At 46.7% G+C, this 24,713-nt stretch overlaps 1 long non-coding RNA gene across 1 annotated transcript in view; it reads left to right on the top strand.

The window, feature by feature from the left end:
• Positions 1-24,713, top strand: part of LOC130709017 (uncharacterized) — a 42,297-nt gene that overhangs the window by 2,081 nt on the left and 15,503 nt on the right. The gene's annotated exons all lie outside the window — the stretch shown is intronic.

The raw sequence follows: 24,713 nt of genomic DNA, 5'->3' as shown, positions 1-24,713 counted from the left end.
GCTCCTCCCCTCCGCAGCCCCTGAAGATGCTGACTCAGTAAGGCTGGATGGGGCCTGAGCTGCTCAGATGAAGAGCTCCTGAACTGCCCTGCAGTCCAGAAGCTTCAAGCTCCACTGACAAGGAACTCAGGGGTTCTGAGAGCGGGGCCAGTCAATCAAATCATGCAGCTCTTTTCCCAATGCACAGGAAAAATCAGGCTAATGAAGAAAATGTTCTGTATTTAAGGTTTGTCCCCACCCCCCATAAATGTTTCCTCTCCTTTTGGCATCTGATGCTGTATGCCTGCCAGTAACCAGTGAGAAGCCAGTATGAACGAGAAATCTCAGAAGCCACTGATCACACCTACTTTGATGACTTTTTTTGGTGGGGAGTAAGCACATGTGCTTAAGCTCGTGTTTCTGTATTGTGTTTCTAGCACAAATATAGTTTTGTATATATATAGTTTTGTATATATATATAGTTTTGTGTATATATATGTATATATATATATATATATATATATATATATATATGGTAGCATTTCTAGGCAGTGTAAGCTCTGGATAACAAAATCAGTAGTAGTTCCCTCAAATATTCTTTAGAAGAAAGTGGGTTAGGTGTAAAGAAATACGACTCCATCTTTTGACCATCCTCAAGGTGTTCATAACTTAAGTGATACAACCCTCCTAGAGGTCAAGACACAATCCCAGAACTAGTCTACCAGCGGGTGAATGTCAACCCCACTGCTAATTAGACAAGTGACCTTGAATAAGGTAACTAACATCCCTGTACCTTAGTCTCCCCACATGGGAAAGAGGCATAATAAATGGTACCCACCTCACGTGGTTGTTCTGAGCACTAAATAAGTCTGTATTTAAAACTCTTTGAGCAGCACCTGGCGCTTAGTAATGCTATTAGCTAAATACATTTTAGGACTCAGTGGGGGTGTGGGATAGCAGCGTTAGTATCTTTAGAGAGGATGCTTCAGTCAAAGAAATGGTCCTTTACCCATTCTTTTTTTTTAAAACTTAATTTTTTAAGAACAGTTTTAGCTTCACAGCAAAATTGAAGGGAAGGTACGGAGATTTACCACGTACCCCACTCCCACATGTGCACAGCCTCCCCATTATCAAGATCACCCACCTGAGTCATACATTTGTTGCAACCAATGAACTTATACTGACACGTCATTATCACTTAAAGTCCATGGTTTATCCTAGGGTTCTCTCTTGGTGTTGTACATTCCATGGGTTTGGACAAATGTATGATGACATGTATCCATCATTATGGAATCACACAGAGCATTTTCACTGCCCTAAAAATCCTCTGTGCTCTACCTCTCCACCCCTCCCTCCCCTCTAACTCCCTGGCAACCACCGATCTTTTTATTATCTCCATAGTCTTGCCTTTTCCAGAACGTCATAAAGTTGGAATCGTACAGTAGGGAGCCTTTTCAGATTGGCGTCTTTCACTTAGTGATATGCATTTCAGGTTCCTCCATGTCTTTTCATGACTTGAGAGCTCATTTCTTTTTAGCACTGAATAATAGTTCATTGTCCAGATGTACCAGTTTACTTATCCATTCACCTTCTGAAGGACATCTTGGTTGCTACTGAAGGACATCAATTATGAATAAAGCTGCTAGAAACGTTCATGTGCAGACTTTTATACGGACATAAGTTTTCAGTTCCTGTGGGTAAATACCAAGGAGCACAATTGCTGGATCGTATGGTTGGAGTAGGTTTAGTTTTGTAAGAAACCGCCAAACTGTCTTCCAAAGAGGCCGTACCATTTTGCATTCCCACCAGCAGTGAAGGAGAGTTCCTGTTGCTCCACATTCTCACCAGCATTCAGTATTGTCAGTGTTCTGGATTTTGACCCTTCTAATAGGTGTGCAGTAGTATCTTGTTGTTTTAATTTGCATTTCCTTGATGACATATAAGGCGGAGCATATTTTCGTTTTTATTTGCCATCTGTATATCTTCTTTGGTGAGACATCTATTAAGGTCTTTGGCCCATTTTTTAGTTGGGTTGTTTGCTTATTTTTTGAGTTTTAAGAGTTCTTTGTACATTGTGGAAGCAGTCTCTTATCAGACGTGTCTTTTATAATTATTTTCTCCCAGTCTGTGGCTTGTCTTCTCATTCTCTTGACATAATTTTTTAATCACACAATAATACATGAATTGTTCTCCTTTTTAAAAAACCAGACAGTATAGCAGTATATACAACGAAAAAGTAACAGTGCCTCTTGGGACCCATCCCACCCCAATGCCACTTCTTCCCGGAGAGAGATCCACTGCTCTCCAAGCAGTTTGAGTTCGGCTAAGTATTTTTCCTGGGAATCCACAGGTAACTAAGACACAGATCCTGCTCTCTAGGGACTGACGGTCTGGGAAGGCAGACAGACAAGAAAATAAAACAGTAGAGAGTGGTGACTGGGAGAAGGCAACTAAGAGGAAGACGCACACGTAGTGTTTCCAGCATTACCTGTGAGGAAGGTGCCAGGTAAGGAGCTAGAGCAGTGCTTCTCAAAGTGTGGACCTCAGGCCGGCAGTATCGGCCCCAACATCACATGGAAGCTCGTTAGAAAGGAGATCCTCAGGCCCACCCAGACCTGCCGAACAGAAGCTCTGGGGTGGGGCCCAGCGACCTGAGTTTTTCCCAGCCCTCCAGGGGACTCTGATGTACCCTGAAGGTTGAGAACCGCTGCCCTGGAAGAACTCATCTAAGCTCCCTCCCTGTCCTCCCCCCTGTAAACCAAGAGGGGCTGAGGACAAAACGGGCATGGAGCTGCCCAGGGAGATGAAGCCGTGGCCTTGAGCTCCTCACAGGGTCAGCAAGTGGAGGAGCGACTGGAGGGCGCAGAGCTGCCTGCTGGGTGGGGGTGGGGGGCGAGAGGCATCACTTTACGCTTTAGCCCTTTGCCCTCTGGACCTGAGCCTTTCCTGGGAGACACGTCTCAGCCCCGCCCTTTGCTTAGGAAAGTGTCACTACACACCACATGACGGATTCCTCTGGAGGACTCAGCAAAATGCACACACCATCCATAATGAATGAGCCCGTTTCCTGTGCGAGTCAGGTGGGAGTCGACAGATTAGCCCTGGTAATGGAGTTAAAATCAAGCTAATTTGTTTGCAGGATTATTGGGAGGTCAGGGTCCCTTCACGCGGAGGAGGGAAGGCAGCAGCGTGTTCCGTTGGTTGAGAGTCACGTTGTGTGTGGCCTGGGCTCTATTGTGTAAGTGTATTTTCATGTAGACATTCTTAGGAGAGAAAGAGGAACACGAATGCCTTGTTCCAGAGCCTGACTGGGTATAGTCAGGGCTGGGACCTTTCAGCCTCTTGTTTTCCACTGCTGCCCCCTCCCAGGACCCAGTTCTGGCCCAAGCCCCAGCCTGGTCAGGGGCAGGGAGCTCTGCTAGTTTCTCAAGGTGAATTAATGATTTCTTCTTTCAAGATTCACCTACTCCTGGACTCCCACGTGTTAAGATCACAAAAGAACCCCAATACCTGAGCCATGACTGGAGAAGCTGCACTGGAGGTTTCCAGGTTGACTGGAAGGTATGCAGTCATGGTAACACAGGTGGGCCAACCCGCACAGAACACAGTCAAGGGTTGGGCTGGACTTGCAAGGCCCTGGCTAGCGGCATCAGCCAGGCTCCAGGGAGGAGGGTCCAAGGGCTCAGACCCCTGCTGCTCCTTCCTGGGAGAGCCCAGGTTTCAGATGAGCACGTGCTCTTCCTCGCTGGGAAAGTTACCCCCTGCCTTTGCTGAAAATCTTATAGTTCCAACACCTACTTTGGATAAAATCCGAACCACTCATTGCCACCCACAGGCCCCCGAGGACCTTGCCCCTGCCTGGGTGTCTGGGTCTATCCATTGCCAACCCATCCCATGCCCCTCAGCTGTTCCCAGACCATCCTCTGCCTTTGCACTCTGACCCATGGTGTACAAATGTGACCTCATTTTGGGAGCCCTTCCTGAGGGGTTAGGAGGACTTTCTTCCCCTCCTGTGCGTCCTCCCGGCACCGTAGTTCCATCATTTCTCCTGCAGGACTTCTCACACCCTTTGGTAATGATTTGTCTGCAAGCCTTGAGTCCTACAGCAGGCTGTGGGCTCCTGGCAGGAGTGTGGGTGTTCTCCTGTACATCTATGTCTCCCCGCGGCTTACACACTGGGGCACCCATGGGAGATGCCAAATGAACAAGGGACTGAAGAGGCTCAGCCTCCAGGAAGCCCCATGGAGCTTGGGAGACCGTGGGTTTCCCAGGGATCCAGTCCCTCCAAGGGCAGCCATGTTCTTCTCCTAGCAGGGCCCACTTTCATCACCAGAATGCCTTTTTTTTCCTCCCAAAATACTAAAGCAGAAACTGTGGGGAAGGAAACGTGTAGAAGACAGTAGATGACTTTCCTTATTGTCTCTAAGCCAGACATCCCTGGAGGGGTCAGAGCCCACTCCCTACTCCTCCCACCTGCCAGCTGGCTCTCTGAAATAGGCAGGTCTAATTTTATAGCCAGAAGGAGGCTACAAGGATGGTAAACTCCCGCCTCAGGGACTTTAATACCCTTGCATCTTGAAGGATCAGTCTCCTTCCCAGAGAGCAGGGCCTCAGAACCCAGAGCCAAGACCATCTTCAGGCATGGGCAGAGGAGAGTGTTGGCTGCAGTCTGACGAGGGAGGGAAGCTGTCTCAGGAGGTGGCAGCATCTCCCTTCTCCCTTAAATACATCCCTGCCCACTGACAGCCATGCGGCTCAAAGGCCCACCACGAGCACTTCAATCCTGGGGGGCTTAGTTTAGACCCTAGAATTCAAATGTCCCTGTGAGGGATAATAACAAGCCATTATCAGTATATCTTCAGGGATAGTTACTTCAACGGACAATGAGAACTGTCTTAGTCTTCTGTGGCTGCCATAACAAAATACCGTAGACCGGGTGGCATAAGTGTTAAGAATTTATTTCTCACAGTTCTGGAAGCTAGAAGTTCAAGACCAGGCTGCCAGCATGGTTGGGTTCTAGAAAGGGCCCTCTTCCTAGCTTGCAGACAGCCTCTTTCTTGCTGTGTCCTCACAAGGCAAAAAGAGAGCTCTTACCATTTCTTTTTCTTGTGAAGACACTGATCCCATCTCAAGGGCTCCACCCTCATGACCTAATTACCCCCAAAAGGCCTTACCTGCAAATACCATCCCATTGGGGCTTCAATATATGAATTTGGTGGGGACACAAATATTCAGTCCATAGCGTTCCAGCCCTGGCCCCCCAAATTCGTGTCCTTCTCTCATAAAAAATACATTCATTCCACTCCAACGGCTCCCAAAAGCCTTAACTAATTCCAGCATCAAGTCTAAGTCTAAAGCCAAAAGTCTCATCTAAATATCAGATATGGGTGAGACTCGGGTAGGGTTCATTCTGAGGCAAAATTCCGCTCCAGCTGTGAACCTGTGAATCCAGACAGGTTATGTGCTTCCAGACAAAGGATAGGCATTTCCATTCCGAAATGGAGAAACAAAAGAAAAAAGGAGTAATAAGTCCCAGGCAAGTCAAAACTTAGCAAGGGAAACTCCACTAGATCTTCAGTCTCAAGAATAATCCTTTTTGGTTCAATGCTCTGCCTTCCAGACCCACTGGACCAGGGGTCCCTTCTCTGCATCTCTGCTGAATGGGGGTCACATCCCTAACACTCTGGGCAGCCCTGGCCCCTAGGCTTTAGTCAGGGGCTGTCTGGCCCCTGAACAGTGGGTCCTGATGACCTCTGAATTGCCTTTGGGATCCATCTTCCCTTTTCTTGAAGAATAGCCCCTGCTGCAGTCAAACAGCTCTGTGATCCAGCCCTGAAGGCTCATCTAAGAGGTCCAGCAGTTTTCCTTCATTTCACCCTGTTTTCTCTGTCCCCTTTAGTTCAAGCTGGCAGTGTCATTATATACAGTAAGCCCTCCATATTTGCAGGTTCCACATCTGTGGATTCAACCAGCCACGGATCAAAAATATTCAAAAACAAGTTCCAGAAAGTTCCAAAAAGCAAAACTTGAATTTCCCACATTCAGGCAATTCTTTACATACCATTTACATTTTATTTACAACTATTTACATAGTATTTACATTGTATTAGGTATTATAAGTAATCTAGAGATGATTTAAAGTATATAGGAGGATGTGCGCAGGTTATGTGCAAATACGATGCAATTTTATATAAGGAATTTGAACATCTTTGAATTTTGTTATCTGTGAGGTTCCTGGAATCAGTGTCATCCCCCGAGTTGTACCCACGACCTCCTTATCAAATCCTGTTCAGCCACAGCCTTCGTGTTCATTTCAGATTAAGATAACTCATTTTTTGCAATACAGATAGGCTGACAATTTTCCAAATCTTCAAGCTCTGGTTCCTTTTTTTTTTTTTTTAAGTTTATTTATTTATTTTGGCTGTGTTGGGTCTTCGTTTCTGTGCGAGGGCTTTCTCTAGTTGCGGCAAGTGGGGGCCACTCTTCATCACGGTGCGCGGGCCTCTCACTATCATGGCCTCTCTTGTTGCAGAGCACAGGCTCCAGATGCACAGGCTCAGTAGTTGTGGCTCACGGGCCTAGTTGCTCCGCGGCATGTGGGATCCTCCCAGACCAGGGCTCGAACCCGTGTCCCCTGCATTGGCAGGCAGATTCTCAACCACTGCGCCACCAGGGAAGCCCCCTCTGGTTCCTTTTTGCTTAACAACTGCTTCTTCAATACATCTCTCTTCTTTTGCGCCTTACTATATGCAGTCAGGAGGCAAGCAAAGCACTCCTCCAATGCTTTGCTTAGAAATCTCCCCAGCTAAGTATTCAGTTTCATCCCTCGAAAGTTCTACTTTCCACAAAACACGACAGACGGTTCAGCCAAGTTCTTTGTCACATTAAAACAGGGATCGTGCCTTTCCTCTAGTTTCCAATAACATGTTTCTCAATTCCGTCTAAGGCCTCACCAGAATCCCCTTTAAGGTCCTTATTTCTAGAATGCATCTTAAGATTCCTCAGTCTCTACCCATTAGCCAGTTCCAAAGTCACTTCTACATTTTTAGGTATTTGTGACAGCAGCACCCCACTTCTTGGTACTAAAACCTGCCTTACTCAGCTTGGGCTGCCATAGCAAAATACCACAGACTGAGTGGTTTAAACAGTAGAAAGGTATTTCACAGGAGGCTGGAAATCCAAGATCAGGGTTCTAGCTTGGTTGGCTCCTGGTGAGGGCCCTCTTCCTGGCTTGCAGGTGGCCGCCTTCTTACTGTGTCCTCACATGGCAAAGGGAGAAACCTGGTGCCTCCTCCTCTTCTTATGAGGGCACTAATCCCATCAAGAGCCCCCCTCCCCCTGCCCCTCATCTAAACCTAATTCTCTCCCAAAGCCTCAAACATATGAATTTTCATGGGGTGGGGATGGGGCACAATTTAGTCCATAGCAAGAGTAATGCCCTGCAAGAATGAAGGCGCTAACTTAAGCCTCCTGGCTAGAAAAATAAGGCAAACCTCCTCTATTCTCATTGCCTCATATCCTGGAAGAAGGGATATATATGGTTTTTCATGTTGTGCACTGCACAACCCTACTGGTTACCAGTCACATTAGAGACCTTGTGGCTTTGAAAGCTTAATATGACCATTTTTTATGACAGATGGCTGTGATATCTCTTGTCCTAAGAAAATCAGTATATTATGATAAATTTCCAATGTAAGGCAGTAAAATCTTTTGAGGAAGGATTCCTTTTTTGTCATTCACGAGAAGGCACAGTGTAAACTAGATTAGCCCTTCTGCAAAGTCTACTTTTGATCTCTAACTCAAGATAACCCTATGAATGGGTATTTGGGGTCCATTTTGCTGGTAAGGAAGTTGACATGGGCAAGATCAAAGTCATCCAGTGGGTAAGTAAGGAACTAGCCAACCTGCAAAGCAAGCCCAAAACAGAGCCCCTTTCCCGCTCCATCTGGCCCCCGTAGACATGGCCCTGTGTCTGGTTCCAGTGCCTTCTATGAAGATGTTTCTATTGATGCTCCTCCTTCAGGGCAAGTGTGGAAGGATTGATCTCCCCACATCCTGCCTCTGCCAGGCAGCCCCTCCCCAGCTCCTCCAGGGAGCTCCAGCTCCTCCTGGCCACACGAGGGCCACCTGGCTCAGGAGGATCGTGTGCTGGGAGCTGGCATTCCCAACCTCAACTCACCATGATGGTTGAGCCCAGGAAAGGAGGAGGCCCCTTTGGAACTTCTGGGTTTTCTTTTTTGGAATTTGGGAACTGGCTGAAGGGGAGGGTGGAACCCCAGAGTGGTCTGCTGAGTAAGGTCTCACTAAAGCACCTGTAGGGGAGATATACAGAGAAATGAATACAGTTGGAAACCTAGATGGGAAAACCCCAGGTTCTGTTCTGAATAAATGAATGAACAATGAAATGAATGAAAATTAAAGAACAATGCAAATTTGAAGGGTTTGGAACTTCAATCAAACCTGAGAATAGTTGTTTTTTAAATGGAGGTGTGGCATATATACAGTAGAGTACACAGATCTTAAGTGTACAGCTTGTTGCCTTCTTATTTATGGATACACCCAAGTAACCACAGTTTCCCAGCACGCCCTCCGGCTTCCTGGTGCCTCTTCCCAGTCTCTACCCCACCCCAGAGGTAACTGCTATTTGATCCCTGTCACCAAGATTGGCTTTGCTTGTTCTTGAACTTCTATAAATGCACTGCATACAGTATGTTTTCTTTTGTGTCTGGCTTCTAACAAAATGTCTCTTCATGCGTGTTAACAAGTTTGTTTGTTTTCTGTCCCAGGGAGTATTCCACGTTCAAATATGCCACAAATTATGTATCCATTCCATTGTTGATGACATTGGCTTGTTTCTAGTTTGGGGCTGAATGAAGTTGCTGGAAACATTCTTATGTATGTTGTCTGATGGACATAAGCCCTTACCTCTCCAGGGTCAAAACTCGGCAGTGGAATTGCTGGAGCTCCGAGAGGGTTTCACGGTCTAGTTAGGTTATTTGGGGAGTAGGTCAGAGAGCCTTGTTTCAGGTGCTCCACCACCGTTTGACCTTGGGTCACCCACTTGTCCTTCCTGGGCCTCAGTGGGACTAAGAACCCCTCAAGTGTTCAATATAAGACTTAAAAGAGATAATATTTATTAAGTACCTTGTATGGTGCTTAGCATGTTTAAGAAAGTGATAGTTCCTGTCTACTTCACTCTGCATCCACATTTCACTAACCTCAGCCCAGTCTCCCTTCAGGAAAAGAGTAGCTTAAAATCTCTACCAGTGCTCATTCCCCATGAGTTAGGTGAGGCGTGTAGGTGAAGCATATAGGGACAAAGCTGTCCCTTGTACTAGAGTGATCTGCCCTCTGTGGTGGACGTGATGGTTCTTCTGCCCACAACAGTATCCTCGTGTTCTGGAAATGCACCTGTGAATCACGTGGTTCTGGTGAAGACTACCAATCAGGGACCCCATTCCTGCCCCATACCCCCAACTCCAGCTCCATCCATCAGCCTAGGTTGGATCCCATGACACAGGCCTGGCCAGTCAGAACCCTTCCTGGGGATTTTCAAACAAGATCTCAGAAGAGAGAGCCCTTTCCTCTCTCTGGTCACAAAGTTTCCAGATGGAGGTGAGTTCAGAGCTGGTTATTGATCAGTTCTGCAACAATTCCCTACCCTCCACCTACAATGTGAAGAAAAAAGGTCAGTGAGATTAGAGTTTAGGCAGAAAAAACCTGGGAAGCAGAGGAGAGGGAGGGAAAGGGACAGAGCTGCTGGTTCCAAGTATTCCTGAAGCTAGCTTCTTAGCCAGCCTTCCAAGTTATTCAGTCATCTGAGATAATAAGTCTCCCATTCTTTTTAAGCAAACTTGAGTTAGGTTTCTGTCACTTGCTCCCTTTATAGTTCTGACAAATATACCCTATATGAACCTTTGGTTCAGACCAAAGGCCCTTCAGGGTCTCCCCTAATCTTTTCTCAGGATACATCTACTTGGCCCTTCTCTTTGCACCAAAGTATCACAAGCATATTCTTTGCTTGTGAAGCCAAGGCTGGTGGGCACTTATTAAGCACACACCTGGTGTGCCCCAGCCCTGGTGTGGGCTCTGAGTTCATGGAGGCAAGTGGATGTCCTGGCCCCTGACCTTGGGCTTCGCAGCATGCTGCACAGTTTCTTATAATTGCTCTCTGATTTATACTCCTTTCCTTGGCATGGTATTGACAAACCAAAGATTCGATAGATTCTCTCCAGGTCATCTATTTAAGGTATCCCCAGTTAATGCAGGAAAGAAATGATGTTTAGTTTTTAAGTGATCGAACTCCAGCCACATTTTATTTATTTTCAGCAACATGCCCAGAGACTTGAGTAGCTGCCCTGGCCTGAGCTGGGGAGTGGACTCCTTGGCCCCAGGAAGATCAGCCCTGCTTGACCGCTGCCTTCCTAGGTGGTCTCTGAAAATCCTAACATTGTGTTACCAGGAGCAGTAGGTGTGTAGTGAGAGAGCAAGACACCTTGACTCTGAAGTCAAAGACCAAAGTGGATTCAGGAAGGAGGGAGGAGAGTTCTGTCTGTCTGTGCCCCATTGCCTGAGGGGCACCCTGGTCCGTTAAACCAGCTGCCTGACATGCCCCCTGTGAGAACAATGCCTGACGCTGGCTGTGATAGATCACATCATTTGGCCACAATTCTTTACTTCTCCCTGTATTCACACCCTTTGTTGTATGTTCTCACCTGGTGGAGTGAAATCCATCCCTTGACTCTCAGCTCGTCATGTGACTGGCTGTGTCCAGTGAAATATTCGTGGGTGAGACACTGCCTAGGCTTGAAAAAAAATGCTCTCTTGAAAACACGCCCAGGCCAGCCTGCTGGGGGATGAGAGACACATGGAAGAGAACCAAGTCAGCCCGGTCCTCCTAGCCAGGGCCAGCCTGTGTCAGCCAAAAGCCAGCTCACCTCCAGACACTTGAGCAAATCCAGCTGAGGCCAGAAGAACCACACAGCTGAGCCCAGACTAGATCACGGACTGTTTAAATGTTCATGGTTTAAAGCCAGTAAGTTTGGTGGTAGCAATATATAACTCATACACCTGCTATAATGCAGAGATTGTCAAACCAGACATGTGCAGATTAACCAGGTGGATAAAAATGCTGAACCACTGAAAGATCCACTGAGTTAGTTAAGATATTTGAAGCAAAAAGAGTTTTTTGAGAATTGCTTCTTAGGGCCTATAAATGTTAACCACTTGTTATCGGGTTGAGGAATGTACTTTAAGGAAAGGTAAAATTCAATCGTAATTAACTTATTGATATGGCAGGGAGAGCTGCCAAAGCATTTAGAAAACAGTTTTAGTTGTTAGTCCCATGAAATACTTTTCTTGAAATGGGTACAAACCCACAATTTTTCTTTTCCATAAAAATGTTTATCTTTTATTTTCTTTGTTGTTTTAACGCCTCCATTTTTAGGGCCCCCTTCTTCTCCAGAGGTACACAGTGCCCTAAGGATGTCTTTGGGACCTCTGGTAAGAAAAGAAACAGGAAAACTAACTCAGATCAAAATGTGGCAGATTTTTGCACATTGGGGCACTGGAATGAGAGTGAAACTTGAAGCAGACTTTCTTTCAAAATACTTCTTCTATTAGAAGAGAGGAAAAGTAGACCTCAGGGGACCTGAAAAGAGCCAAATGTGGCCATGGTGGCATGTCCTTGAAGATTCATATTTGACCTAATACAGACATACCTCGGAGATACTATGGGTTCGGTTCCAGACCACAACAATCAAGCGAGTCACACACATTTTTGGGTTTCCCAGTGCATAAAAGTTATATTTATATTATACTGTAGTCTACTAAGCGTGCAATAGCAATATGTCTAAAAAAATGCATACCTTAATTTTAAAATACTCTATTGCTAAAAAATGCTACCCATCATCTGAGCCTTCAGCAAGTCGTAATCTTTTTGCTGGTGGAGGGTTTGAAATATTGAGATAATTACCAAAATGTGACACAGAGAAACGAAGTGAGCAGATGAAATTGGAAACTGGCACTGATTGATAGACTTGCTTAAAGCAGGATCACCACCAACCTACGATTTGTAAAAAATGCAATATATGTGGAGCACAATAAAGTGAAGTGCAATAAGATGAGGTCAACCTGTAAATCCATGTGAAATTTGCCAGTGATTCCAAATTGGTGGTATCCCCAGGAGCCTTGCAGAAACAAACACAAATCTTTTCTGGAGAACACACTTTATTTTTCTTTTTATCGAAGTATAGTTGTTTTACAATGTTGTGTTAATTTCTGCTGTACAGCAAAGTGATTCAGTTATACATATATAAACATTCTTTTGATATTCTTTTCTATTATAGTTTATCATAGGATATTGAATATAGTTCCCTGTGCTGTACAGTATAGGACCTTGTTGTTTATCCATCCTATATATAATAGTTTGCATCTGCTAATCCCAACCTCCCACTCCATCCCTCCCCTAACCCCCTCCCTCTTGGCAACCACAAATCTGTTCTCTATGTTTATGAGTCTGTTTCTGTTTCACAGATAGGTTCATTTATGTCATATTTTAGATTCCACATAAACGTGGTATCATATGGTATTTGTCTTTCTCTTTCTGACTTCACTTAGTATGATAATCTCTAGTTGCATCCATGTTGCTGCAAATGGCATCATTTCATTCTTTTTTATGGCTGAGTAGTATTCCACTGCATATATGTACCATCCTCTTTATCCATTCATCTGTCGATGGACATTTAGATTGTTTCCATGTCTTGGCTATTGTGAATAGTGCTGCTATGAACACAGGGGTGCATGTATCTTTTTGAATTATAGTTTTGTCCCTGTATATGCCCAGGAGTGGGATTGCTGGATCATATGGTAATTCTACTTTTACTTTTGTGAGGAACCTCCATACTGTTCTCCATAGTGGCTGTATCAACTTACATTCCCACCAACAGTGTAGGAAGGTTCCCTTTTCTCCACACCCTCTCCAGCATTTGTTATTGGTAGACTTTTTAATAATGGCCATTCTGACCAGTGTGAAGAACACACTTTAAATACAGATCTTGAAGTATTCTCACAGATAAAAATTGCAAATAACTTGTAGCTCACAATTTAAAACCACCAAATACACAAGGAAACAAGCCACCATGAGCAAGAGTTATGAGAAACAATAAACTGAAGGATCAGATTCCCCCAAATGGGAACTACTGTAATCATCTGACACCCAGTACAAAAGTAGTAAGTTTGATATGTTTAAAGAATGAAAAGGAGATTGAAAGGATGGTGAAGCAAAGAAGAGCTATCAAAATTGACCAGTTTGCAAAAGAACTAAATATAACTTCCATAAGTGAAATAAAAGAAGTGAAATTTAAAACTCAGTAGGAGGGGCAAATAGCAGAGTGACGCATTGCTGAAGTGAGAATTTGTGAACTAGAAAATAGATGGCAATTGACCCCACTGCCTAGGAAACTGAGTCCTTGTAGTGAAGAGACTGGATCTCAGTTGCTGGGAGGATGGCTGGCAGCTGGACCAGTCTGGTGGTGCCTTGTTCCCTGTAGTGAGATGGGCAGATGGAAAAGCATCAGCCATCACTTTCTCTATTAGGGAGACAGGAATTGTGGGAACAGAGAAGCACAGGGAGGTCTCTATAGTAAACCCAGTAGTAAAATAAGCTGCATCAGGGACGACCACCCAGAGTCACAAAATGCTTCAAAAGACAGTCACAGCAGGTGTTCTGGTTGTCTGTTGCTATGTAACAAGCCTCCCCAAAATTTAAGAGCTTAAAACAACAATAATCATTTATTTTGCTCAGGACTCGGCCACTTGGGCAGGGCTGGGTGGGGACAGCTTGCCTTTGCTCTCCATTGCATTAGCTGCGTTACTCAAGTAGGTGCTAGAGGATAGCTTTCAAAGTGACACACCCCCACCCCCAGGTGCTAGTTGGTGCTGTTAGCTAGGAGACATGGGTCTCTCCAACAGCTATTTGGGCTTCCTCACAACATGGTGGCTGAGTCCCTGAAGAGAAGGCAGACGTGCATGATAATTTTTTTTCTTTTTTTGGCCACACCACGCAGCTTGCGGGATCTTAACTCCCCAACCAGGGACTGAACCCAGGCCCACAGCAGTAAAAGCACCTCATCCTAACCACTGGGCCACCAGGGAATTCCCTGCATGATATTTTTATTATTTGGCTTCGGAAGCCACTTGGTGTCACCCTTCAGCTACACTCTGTTGGTTGAGGCAGTCCCAAAGATCTTCCCTGGTTCAAGGAGTGGGGGGATAGGAAGTTTCTAGAAGAACATGTGGCATGAGAGGTACCGTTGCACCATCTCTGGGAAATGCAATCGGCCACAGGTGATGCCAATCCAGGTGATGGCGATCCAGGATCAGGTGATGGTTGGAGACCTAGGCAGGCAGCCCACCCAGCTGTCATCACTGGGCTGGGATTTGGTGGCAGAATTACAACCCCTGAAGGGGGTGGTAGACAAGAGCAGGGCCAAACCTGGGAGTTTATTAGCAGATGGCATAACAGGAGTGGTTAAGAGTACAAATTCTAGAGCCTGTGTTTGAGTCCTGGCTTCACCAATTAGTAGTTTATGATCTTGGACAAGGAAATTAACCCCTCTTTGCCTCAGTTTCCCCATCTATTTCACTACTTATCTGACAGGCTTGTTGTGAGGCTTCGGCGAGTTCACATAGGTAAAGAGCTTAGAACGGTGCCCGGCGCCCAGCAAGTGCTGTCTAAGGATAAGCTAATGCTGTTAATAGGCTGTTTCTCGGAAAAAGCACTAGGAACAAAACAGGGAACCAAACAGCCAAAGGGTGTGTTTTTCGGAGCTTGGAAGTGAGGCAAACTTCCAGAAATGAGGACCTCCAGTAATGAGAAGGATGATCCTGGGGGGAGGAGGGGCCTGCGGCGGATCCTTGGTGCAGTGAGGAAGGTGTCCTGGCGTGGAGAGAATTGTCTCTCAGCCCTGGCCTGGAGGCCTTGCTGGGCTCAGAGGCAATGTCAAGTTCAAACACTACAAAATTCTCTGCAGTGTTATTCAAGCAGTAAAAATAGAAGTTCCTGAGGCTACTCAGAAATAGAACAACTGTTTTCTCTTTAACGAGCCGCCATACGCAGTGTTTAATGAAAAGTGCAGGAGCGGGCGAGAATGTGGACCCAGGGAGCTTGGAGGGCCGTGGCTGCAGGAGTGTGTTTGTCAGGGCTGGGGGGACCCTCAGAGGCCCGGCACAGCCGCACCCCTACCCCAGCTCCTCTCAGGCAGGCCCCGTGGCTGCCTCCGCGTTCCCGATAGATCCTCATTATTATTCTTACCCTGGTCATCATGGGGAAGAGTCGCGCTCTACCTGCGTCAAATATCTGTGGGGCAAATAGGGCAAATTACTTTACCTCAGTTTCCCCATCTAGAAAGTGAGGATAAATGAGTCGTCCTTCACAGGGTTGTCCCTAGATCAAGCAAGATACATACTGGAGATGCCGGACACTTGTCCACCCCCCCACCCCCCCGCCCCTTGGCATCCCTGGTCAGAGCAATTGAGGTGGCTCTTGATGCTTTCAAGGTTGCAGGCATCGAATTCCAAGCCGTGTTCTGTGAGGTGCTCTTTGATAAAGGGGTTCCAAAGTCAAGTAAGTTTGGAACCCGCTGTGCTCTCCATATGCTCCTACCCACTTGCAGGGTTGCGATGCCCGTGGGTATTTTAAAGGTTCTGAGAAGTCCTGGTATAAACAATCCTGCCATGTTTAGCATTTTCTAAAATCTCTCACCATGGAAACTCTGGTTCATACAAATTTTTCTTTATTTGTTTCACCCATTAGCGTCATGGGGCATGGTCTCTAGGAAACACCAGGGTGGCAGCAATCACATGTGCAAAATCACTTAATTTCTCTGAACTCATTTCTCATCTGAAAAATGAGGGTAACAAACACCTGCCTTGCAGGTTGCTATGAAGATTAGAGGTCAGTGTACACAAAACACCTAGCCCCGGGGCCAGGCACTCAACGGATGGGCAATAAGTTGAAGCCGCTGTGACTTGGGCAGAGCCACAGGCGCAGGGAATGACACTGAGGGACGCAGGTACTAAAGGAGAGAAGTGAGGCAGGGGCTTGAGCATGAAGGGCCAGACCAGCACAGGCTGGCTGGGGCTGAGCCTAGGGGTCCAGCATGGTAATTATTCCCAGAACAAGGGGCATCGCTGGGCCTGCGGGAGAGGGACATGAGGCCTTGCCAGGGTCTTGGAGGACTGTTGGGCACAGCGGTGGGTAAGGGAGTCATTATTAACTCCTTCATTCCCCAAACATTTACTGAGCACTTACTGCGTGCATGCCGGGCACTCTTAGTGAGAGAGGATAAGTCAGTGGACAAGACAAAGTTCCTGCCCTCGTGGAGCTTACACTATCAACAAATAAACAGACTAATAATGTTTTAGGTGATGGTAAGGGCTACAAAAAGTAAAGCCGGGTAGAGGGGTAGAATGATGGGTGGGTGTTATTTTAAGTAAGGTGGTCAGAGAAAGCCTCTGTGAGGAGGTGACGTGAGCAGAAAGTGGAAAGAAGCAAGTGATTTCAAACTCACTGACTCAGTGTCATCATCGTGGTCATCAATAAATCATCATCCTAAGTCCCCCCAGCCACCTCCGTATCCTTATTGGCTGGGCTAAGTGCTCTCAGGATCTGCTTTCCTTCCCGGGGTGCAGTTCCAAGGATGACCACAAGGTGGAGGAGTGACTCTAACCCGGTCCAGGGGCTGTGAGCTTGCTGATGAATCCAGAAGACCTGAATCCAAAGCCCCCATCCCTAGAATCCTATCAAGGTTGAGAGTAATCGCAAGCTGTCTTCAGCCACAGGAATCCCATATAACTGGGTTGTAAACTCGACCGTTGGTGTGGTGGGAGTCTTTGGCTATCTGCCACCTAGTGACTAGAGGCTTGGGGGAGGGAAAAGGAAAGCCCCCAAGGAACTTCCAGGGAAGCTGAGGGAGGGAGGGGCTGACAGGCCCCCAGCACAGGTTCCAGGGGGTCCCAGGGCTGGGGGTGGCACAGTCACCAGGAGAGCAGTTCCAGCTGGGACTTTTCCTCTTTCATCTGCCTCTAGCTGTGGGGAAGGGAGGAAGCAGAGAGGGAACTTGTTCTAAAAGCCAAGGCCTGCGTTCAGCACGACCAATCTGGAGCGAGTAACAACCTACCTGTGTGTGGTTTATGCCAATCTAGCTGCTCCTATAAAATCCGTCTTAGCATTGGGACAGGGCAGCTGTGAGCTTGTTGGCTGCCGGCCCCGTTTCTGGGGAAAAGAGACCTGCTCAGTCCCCCCCATCCCCCGTTACGCCCTGGGCGGTAGCTGCAGGACAGTCCCTGGTGGCAAAACTGCCACGACCCCCTGTTTGGAGTCTTCCCTGAGTGCCCACTGAAAAGGGGTGAGCTGGCTTGTTCCCCTGGGTGACCAGGACCCCCCGCTCTTCCTCCTTGTCAGGAGGATTGATTACCCTCCCAGACTCATTCTAGCGGGGCGGAATTGCAGGGTTTCCAATTTTCCTAGCATTTTGCTCCCCAATAACATGTGAACAGATGCTGCAAGTTTCTTTCCGAGGATTCCCAGGTAGGGAGGGAAGAATTTTCTCCGTGTTCTTTGCTTTTCTCTGGGAGGAGAAAATCCATTTCACGTTGCTCTGTGATTTCACTAACCCGTCAATGCACGGCTGAGGGCTCTGGGTGTAGTTCCACCTGTGCCCTGACTCTGTCTGCAAATGGGGCAAATAATACTTACCTGGTAGGGTCATCTGGTCAACTCAATATGCTAACACATGTCTAACAGCACCTGGCACCTCATCAGGGTTCAATAAATAGTCTAGTGTATCTTTTATGTCTAAATAGCCTAAGTAAGGGCCCACTACGTATTCATATCCATGAGCTTGTTTATTCCACAGAGAAACCTGGTTTGGTGCATTCCTCTTTTTTTTTTCGTATTAATTTTTTTTCCACAAGAAATATTTGCAAACATTCTCCTAGTAGCAGAGTCAAGCACTGCTTCAGTATTTGGAGTAAAATACAAATGTCTTCCCTGACCACCCGCTCAGGGGACCTCCTGCCCCCCAACTCCACCCCCATACAACGCATTCACCAGAGGTAACTTCTGGGGTAAGTTTGGTACTTACCCTTCCAGACTTTAAAGATATACACTTGTTGTTTTACAATACAGTCCTTGGAGGTGTAAAATTCAGATCCTTGTCAACACTGGGTAAAGATTCCCCTTTGAATAAGCTTCCGGAGAGAGTGCAGACCAGCTGTTTCTCCCGGGCAGTGTTTAGCTCCCTATCAACACTCATCAGTGTGCTCAGAGCATGTGAGCTTTATTAAAATAGACCTTCAGAGGGGGCTTGGCAACACTCTGCAAATAATTACTATTAAGGTCTAAAAAGTCACAGAGGTATATGCCTGGGGTTCTCTAACTCACGTTTCTACTAAATGACCTTGGCCTCTGTTCCAAGTTCTGATCAGGGGATGAGGCTGCTGATTCCCAGGACATGATTCTTCAGGCCATTTTCTGCCCAACTGAGCAGCCAAGCACAGAGGACGTGCCTGGCCTACACGAGGGCAGGGCAGGCCTCAGGTCTGGGTTTCGAGCTCTGTTCGGTCAGGGAGGACAGTGTCCCCTGGACACTAGGGAGCCTTAAGGCCAGAAGTGGGCCCCTACCCACCCACCTTCCCCAGCCATCCCGGGGCGGGAAGCATGGCACTTACTGGCCTTCTTTTACCAGTGCCTACATCTGTGGACATAGAAGAATGTCTTTGTATTTAAAGTAGGGATGTTATCAAGGACATTTTCCACTATGTTATACACCTCTCATGAAATATACCTATAAGGAAATTCTTTCTTAGGGTAAAAGTGTCTTAAACAATGGGTTTGTTTTTATTTTATGGTCACTGAATCTTATAACCGAGCATGTTTCCTTCTCTGCTTTGACCTCAGGAAACTCAGGACTAGAATTTCAGCTGCTACGTAGGACTATATGAGATTCATTTCTGTGAGCTGTTTGTTTTGTTTACCCACCCTAGTTCTTTGTCTTGAATACCTGAATGATTTATTTTATAGTAAGAGTTTCTCCTTTCTTGAGCACCTAATGTGTTGGAGACAGGTTACATACATCATCGGTTTAATCTTCACAGCAAAGCCATGAGATCCGGACGTTTTCCGTCCTTCACATAAGACGAGATGAGGTTAGTAAGTTTAAATCACTTACTCCAGGTCACGCAGCCAGTGAGTGGAGAGCTGGGAAGCAGACTCTGCCCTACCTTCAAGTCCATGCTCCACCTGCTGCCCAGGTGGCCTCACATGGTGGTCTGCAGGCTTCCTGCACCAGAATTACCCAAGATACTTTTCAAGATGCAGGTTCCTGGGGACCATTCCCAACCTGCTACACAAGAACCTTCTCTGAGTTCTGAGAGGGGCCAGTGGTCTACATTTTAACAGGTGTCCCAAGTGACTCTCATACTTCCAGAAGATCGAGAATCCCTGTGCTAGCTATATATCATATGACCTCTATCTGTTGAGGTGTACTGCATGTATCTTTTCTAACAATTTTCCCTAACCAAACAGATGCCACTTTCTATAAAACTTCAAGTCTGCCACACTGCTGACCTCGGCTGTGTGTAGACATACATGTGCATTTGTTATTAATCATTCTGCCTATCTCTCTTTTTTTTTTTTTTTTTCATTCTGCTTGCGGGATCTTAGTTCCCTGACCAGGGATTTAACCCACGCCCTCAGCAGTGAAAGCTGTAGGACACTCCTCACTGGCTACCCACCTACTCCTCACGCCAGCTATAGGGCGGGTACAGCCATTAGAACCCTCCTTTGTAGACAAAGAAACTGAGCCTAGAGAAGCAAGGAGCAAGAACACACAGCTAGACAGGGGCAGTGGCCACATTGGTGGGTTGAAACCCCAGTTTCAACACGGAGGCTCGTTCTTCTATTTTTTTTCACTTGTTTATTCCTTCATGTTTTTTGTACACAAGAAATATGTGAGTACATTCTGCTTACATGTAAGATAAAAATGAAATTCTTTCAATCCCCAATAGTCCCCCTTCCCATTGGTGAGCACCAGTATTTGTCAAGTGTGTCCTTCCATGCCTTTCTTCTACACTCACACACACACACAGTTGATATTTTGAAAATATAAAAGAGATTATACTATACAGACATTTCTATGACCTTTTTTCCCTTAATGTGTTTCTCTTCAGATTCATGTATTTAGACCTATCTTCTTTTTTAAATGGCCGTACCGTTCCATAAAGTGGCTATATCATAATTTCACTCCACCTCTACTAATGTTCAGTTAACTCTCTGTAGAATGCAGATAATAATAGTACCTGCCACACAGGATTATTGTGAGATTAAATGAGATAATACATGCAAATTTCTTAGAATCAATCCTGGCACATACGTGTGCACGCACACACACAGACAAAACTATTAGCTCTCATGATCTTTACCAACATTATAATCACTATTATTGATGGACATTAATTAACATTATTTCCCATCTTTCCTATTATAAGGAATGCTACAATGAAGATTTTATGTGTGAATTTGCCTCTGGAGTGTTTTTCTGGAATGCTGGGTGAGCAGTTTGAAGGGTGGTAGGAGAGAGAGGTCGGGGTATTTCTTCCCTGGTTCAGCCCCATGTCTCCGATGTTGGCATTGTTCTAAGACTACAGCTCCCCCAGGGCAGCCCCTCCGCACGCCTCACCTCTCGCGGGACTGAAGTCCGTTTAGCCCATGAGTGGTGACAGCCTCTTACGCTGTCTGGCTTCTGGGGGCCTCGCCATCCCTTGCTCATTCCCTCAACCCTGTTCACCCCCCATAAGCTGATCCTTTATGAAATTGCCATCATTTGAACCATCTGGGGGTGAACTCTGTTTTCTGTCTGGGCTCTGTATGACACACCAGCCTTTTGCTTGTTGTAAATTGCCTATTCATATTCCTTACGCATTTTTATAGCGCTGCCTTTATGATTATTTATAAAAACTCTTCAAATAGTATAAATATTAGTATTTTGTTAAATGTGGTATAAATATTTTATCTTAGCTCTTCTTAAGAAATTTTTTAAATGTAATACATGCTTGTAGTAAAAAAAAAAAAAATCCAACAGTACAGAAGGGTATAAAATGATAAAATGAGAATCAGAAGTCCCCAGAATGAGAGGCCTTCCTGTAAACTCTGTGAATGTGCACAGCATGGAATGTTGACACGTGAAGGAAGGTGTGATGGTGTGAGGCTAACACCTACATCCCAGAAGTCTTAGGAAATTTTTCTCCCAGGGCACCATTCCGGTTCCAGCCAGGGGTAAACATCACCCCTGCAGCCACTCTCCACGCTGGGGCCTGGGGGCAGCTGACTGCACAGCTGTTCTGTAGACAGTCTCCCAACTAATCACTTTGACTCTGACCTGCCTTCCTCTTCTGGCCTCGCATTTGTCGGCTGCAAGAGAAGACAGAGTCTCTCCCTCCCTGCTGTCCTTCTAAGACCTGGTGAGTTTGGCGGGTTGCCTCTCTGCTCTGGGTTCTCCCGTGATCTGACTCAATCACTCCCTGCTCTCCTCTCAGACCTCTGGTCCATGGATGGTTCCCTGCTGTCTTGCAGGGGATGGATACACTCCCTTTGGACCGTCTTTACTGCCATTTCAGTGGGAAGGGGTAATGGTTACGCTTGTCCTATGCTGGAAGCCTGCGGTGACTTGAACCACAGGAAACAATTGTTGCAGCTCCTGGGGGAGGTGGCTTGATGGGGCAGCCCATGAAGCCACCTCCAGCCTGGACCGCTAGCCCTTCCTGCTGGCCCCCTCCCCCCACACAGGTGCACACGCCCACCTTGCCTGCTCTTGGTCTCTCCAATACCTGCCGGTTAGAGCCTCTGCCTCCTACCAAAAAGTAGTTAAGTTCAGGAGTAGGTATCAGACTGTCTATCCTGTCACCTCCCTCCGAGGGCCCTTCCTCACCTCTAGTGCCCAGTTTGCGGTCCTTCCCAGGCCTTCTCATCCTCTCTGCTGGAGCCCAGCGCCCACCCCTCTCCCCCTGAGACCCCTTCCCGCCCCAGGTCCCTAACCGGTCAGCAGAACTGCAGCCCACTGCCTGATTCGGTAAATAAAGTTTTATATCATGTCTGTGGCTGCTTTCAAGCCAAAAAGAAAGAGTCCAGTAGTTGTGACAGAGACCATAGGATCCCCAAGACCTACGATATTTACTGTGTGGCCCTTCGCAGACCTAGTTTGCCCACCCCTGCGCTAGGCGTTCTGCTTTCAAGTATTCGGAAGGAAGGGAAGTTGTTGGTGACCTCCTGCCCTGGACCTTGTGAGGTGGTCAGTGGCTCCTGCGGGAAAAAGAAGGCTTGACTCTTGCACCCTCCCCCTGGTGGCTGCAGTGATCTTCAGCCTTGCACAGGCTCCGCTGTGACCTGACCTCTGGGCACGGAGTGCACCCCATGGCTGGAGGGCAGCACACAGCCTGGGACACTAGGCAGATAGTTAGAAGAAGACGGGACCCCCACTCCCCACCCTTTAGGAGGCAATAAAGTTTACCTGGAGGTGGCGCCGGTGAGTGGGGAAAACAAACCAGGTCTGTTGTAGAACAGCACGTGCCAGCCATGCCCTGGTGCCTGGTGGCCCAGCCACACGAACTTGGGCAGGGCTGGGTGTGGAGGGAGTGTGAGATGGGGCAGTAGAGGTTTCAGGAAGGTGCATCTCAGGCAACTCAGGGAACTTGGAGCTCATTCCTGGAGCTCCCAGAATGCCACTCCCCTGAGGAGTCATAGTATCACAAGATTGGCCTGTACCTCACTCCCGCTGCCCTCAGCCGGCCACGGGACTCTCCCATGCCACCTTCCTCACCCCTGTCCTGCTCTGGCACCCCACTTAACCATGAGGTAATGCTGTGGAAACTTCTAGTTCTACCACCTATGGAAGCTGCTCTTTTCAAGGTCACCGTTGTCCTCTATGTGGCTGAATCCCATTGGTTAGTCACCTATCTCCATCTTGCTGGACCATCCTGCATCTTTTGACATATTCTTAAGTTCTCTTAGATCTTTTAAACTCTCTCTTCTCCTGGCTTCTGTGACCTCACACTCGTGGTTCTCCCTCTGTTTCCTGCTCCTTTTCTCTCTCCCTTGCTGGAGCCTCCATCTCGACGCCCCCCTCAGAGGCTGTGTGCAGTTCTGGGACCCACTGTTCTTTGTTGCCCATATCTTCCTTGGTCCCAGATTTATATCCCTCACCCTGGCTTCTCCACTGGGCTCTAGACTCCAATACAGAACCACCTATTTGACATCACTGCTTGGATGTCCAATGGCATCTCTAACTTAGCATGTCCCAAAGCAGAAGTCCTGATTTCCCCACCCCAGACCTGTTCCTGTCCTGTCCTTCCAATCTCTACATGGCAATACCTTCCACCCATCACTCAAACCCCCAGACTAGGAGGCAATTCCAGGCTTTTCCCTCTCCTCTCATATCCGTGTGAACAATAAGTTCTGTTGGTTCCAATACAAAACATAACCCATAACTATCCTTGTACCTATGTCTCCACAGCCCCTGCCTCATTCCAAGCCACTCATTGCTTGTGTGTGTGGTTGCAGTAGCCTCCTAACTAGCTGCCCACCTCTTTTATGCACCCAGGGTTCTTTCTGGTTTTATATGTGAATCGCGTCAATCATTCTTCCGCTAAAATGCCAAAGGACCCATCACATTTACGATACTGCCTTCTTATCATGGTTCATGAAACTGTGGTCACGTCCGTCTCTGCTCTCATTCTCTATGCCTTTGTCCCTCTGTGCTTCAGCCACGCTGGCCTGTGGTCCTGCTGTAGGGCATAGCATTTGTCCCTTCCACGCTTAGGTTGCTCTCCTGGCTCGTCCTGTGGCTGGATCCTTCTGGTCATCCCTGTCTTGAGTCAAAAGGCATCTTCTCAAAGTCTTCCTTGTTCTTCACATACAGGTGACCACCCCACCCACCCACCCACGCCCGGTTGCTACCATGTCACACTTATAGTTTTTCCCAGCAATCATCACTACCTGAAATGACTTTGTTCATTAATGTGTCAAGAGGTTAAGAGCCTAGGTTCTGGAGCCCGACTACCTGGGTGCAAATCTCAGCTCTGCCATTTCTATCTGTGTGACCTCAGACAACCCAGATGGTGTCTCTGTGCCTCAGTTTCCACATCTGTGAAATGGGGTGATCTAATCAGGCCCATGAGCCAAATCCAATCCACTGCCTGTTTTTGACTGGCCCACAAGTTAAGGAGGCTTTTACATTTTTAAATGGTTGAAAAAAGTCAAAAGAAGAATATTTTGTGACTCGTGAAAACTATACGAAATTTAAACTTTCAGTGACCATAAATAAAGTTTTATTGGAACACAGCCACCCCCATACTGCTGCTTCCATATTACAATAGTGGAATGGAGCCATTTGTGACAGACTGCAGGGCCCACAAAGCCTAAAATATTAAAGTCTAAAATATTTACTATCTGGTTCTTTACAGAAAATATTGCTGTAAATATTGCTGACCTTTGAGATAAATACCTACCATCTAGGGTTGATATAAATGAATTATTACATGTAGAGTTCTTAGAACAGTGCCTGATATCTATATAGATATAGATTCGCTATAGATGTTAGATAGATATGTAGATAGGTAGGTAGACAGATAGATAGGTGGGTAGATGGATGGATGGAGATACAGGTGTGTATTAGCAA

Source organism: Balaenoptera acutorostrata, chromosome 10, assembly GCF_949987535.1.
Source record: "Balaenoptera acutorostrata chromosome 10, mBalAcu1.1, whole genome shotgun sequence".
NCBI classification, from domain to species: domain Eukaryota; kingdom Metazoa; phylum Chordata; class Mammalia; order Artiodactyla; family Balaenopteridae; genus Balaenoptera; species Balaenoptera acutorostrata.
This window is presented reverse-complemented; position numbering and strand designations above follow the sequence as displayed.